Source organism: Orycteropus afer, unplaced genomic scaffold, assembly GCF_000298275.1.
Source record: "Orycteropus afer afer isolate SDZICR_OR568_19922 unplaced genomic scaffold, OryAfe1.0 scaffold00057, whole genome shotgun sequence".
Taxonomy (NCBI): domain Eukaryota; kingdom Metazoa; phylum Chordata; class Mammalia; order Tubulidentata; family Orycteropodidae; genus Orycteropus; species Orycteropus afer.
In genome coordinates, this window is record NW_006921644.1 from 3636759 (window position 1) to 3639311 (window position 2553).

Consider the following 2553-nt stretch of genomic DNA (forward strand, 5'->3'; position numbering starts at 1 on the left):
TTTGTTTTGGTTAGGATGAAGTCCTGCCCCCTTCTGCTCATCTCTCCTGGTCTGATACATACATGAAGCTATGTACTTAACAACTCCTCATGTGCTGCAGTGTGTTTGGCACCTTGAAGACAACCAACCAGACTCCTTCCTGCTTTTCAATGTTCATGCTAAACATAGCACCTTTAGCATTTCCACAGAGGCCTTGATTTCTCACATGCATCCTGGTTGCTACTCCCAGCTGGGCTACCTGGCTCCTGCCCGCCCTCTGAGGGTTCGGGTCTGAGAACTGACCCCAGCTCCCCAGGCGTGACCTTGTTGCTGCAGAGTAAGCCTCATGCTCTGCCTCCCTCAGCAGCTCACTGCCTGTCCCCAACGCAAACCGTAATTTCATGAGCCTCCCCGGCAGAGACGCACAGCCAGTGACTCATCCCGCTCCGTCAGACTCGCGCCCCGGCCTTTTCTTCTCACGTTGTCCTCTTCCTACATTTGTGTGCTTATGCTTTTGAACCCAAGCACGGAAACAGCTAACAGCCCCCAGTAGCTTTCATCTCATTAGATTCAGCCTGCTCCCCTCTTGTCTCAATCTCTCTAGATCCAGAATGTACCACTGACTAGTTTTAATTCGTTTCCCAGGTTTGCGCCAGCTGCAGATGAAACTGATGTGCATTGTATAGGACTTCACCTCTCTGAACCGGGCCCCGCAGCCGCAGAATGGGATCTAGTTCCGATGAGGCACTCTGCTTGTGGTACAGAGGGGCCTCACAAATACTGGATGCGAGTGTGTGTGCCCTACTGTCCGCCTGAGCTGCTGAACAGGACCAGAAGGGACAAAGCCCTGTGGCACTCCAGTAGAGGGCTTTGAACCGGTGCATTCCTGCTGGACACCGCTCTCCCCAGAATCTGCATTTCCACCCCAGATGTACTAACTCAGAATTGACGTTTAACTAGATTCCCAGTCATATGTATACATAACATCCCCTGGGGAGCTTGTTGTAGATTCTGATTCAGTGTATCTGAGGCAGAAAAGCAAATTCTCAGCAGGGCGTCAAACTAGAATGGTTCAAGCCCTGTCCAATAGAGAACCCCCCATCTCCCTAGTGATTATGCAAAGTAAGCCATCTGACCATGCAAATTCCCTAGTGGATATTTTACGGAGTCCCTCGCTGGTGCAAGTGGGTTAACACTGGACTACGAGCCAAAAGGGTGGTGGTTCGAACCCATCCAGGGACACACTGGAAGACGGTCCTGACAGTCGGCTCCTGAAAGGGTCACAGCCTTGCAAACCCTACGGAGCAGCTCTGCTCTGCATCTGTGCGGGCTTCATGGTTGGAGCGACTCTACAACACCCAACAGCAGCAGCAACAGATATTTTAATCTATTTGGTATTTAGGGGTAATTTGAAATTGAATCGCTCTTACTGGATGTCTGCCCATATCCTTCTAATCAATTCTAAAAGAACTTCACTTTTTTGTGGTGTAGACAGACTTTTTGCTGAAGGGAACAGGTTTCTAGGTAACTGTTTAGCAATTCACCTGCCTTTGTCTTTGTAAACCTTGGCCCTGTCAAACTCCCTAATTGCTGTCTGACACTAGGACCTCCGAGACTAATAAAAAAATAGATGTAACCCAGAAAAATGGAACAGAAGAGCTCTGGGTGTGTACAAAAGCTTTCTGTGGTTAGTTCTTTCTTTGGTTTTTCTACTGCTCCCATCACCAGGTTCTGTGCCATTTCCTGATGCTGATTCGGTAGCCAGGTGCTCGGTGTCGTCAGGAGGAGAATTCAGACTTGCCAGTGTCCACCTTTGAGCCCCACCTACTCCGCCCCGTCCCCCCTCTCAGAAGGACTTCACTGTGCCGGGCTGTTGAAGGAGCAAAGTGGGAATGAGAGCAGGAACCTTGTGACGCCCTGTGTGTCCTGCCACAGAGAACCTGGTGCCTGTGGTTTCAGCAAACCCAGCCTGGGACCAACAGGGCACACAACTGACAGGGACATTGCAGAGAGGTGTCACGGAGTGTGGACTGGCTGTTCTGGGAAGGGTGGCTGAGAGGGGACAGCTGTTGTCCTGCTACAAGGAGGCCCACTGGGCTGGGGAGGGGGAGGGCCAGGAAAGGCAGCCTGTGACGTCAGCACTCGGTCTCCTCCACGGAGCTGGGCGAAGGTCTTCACGATTCCCCCAGCTTGTTTTTTAGGCTGCACGCATTCTGGGCTGCATCAGGAGATACAGTCACCAGAATTGAACCCGGGTCCCCATGTGGGCATAAGGAAGAGGTGAAAAGGCGCCCCCCTTCTGGGCAGACATAGCTCTGTGGTCACATGGCTTGGAGAGCCTTCTGAGGTTTAATATAAAGAGAAAAAAACAAACTCGATTCTGACTCATGGCGACCCCACTGAGTTTCTGAGGCGGTAAATCTTTTTCGAAGTAGATCGCCCAGTCTTCCTTCTTGGAGTGGCTGGTGGGTTTAAACCGCCAACCTTCTGGTTTGCAGTCCAACGCCTTAGGCACTACGCCACCAGAGCTCCTTGAGATTGAATGTACAGTAGGTAAACATGAATGAAGGAGCC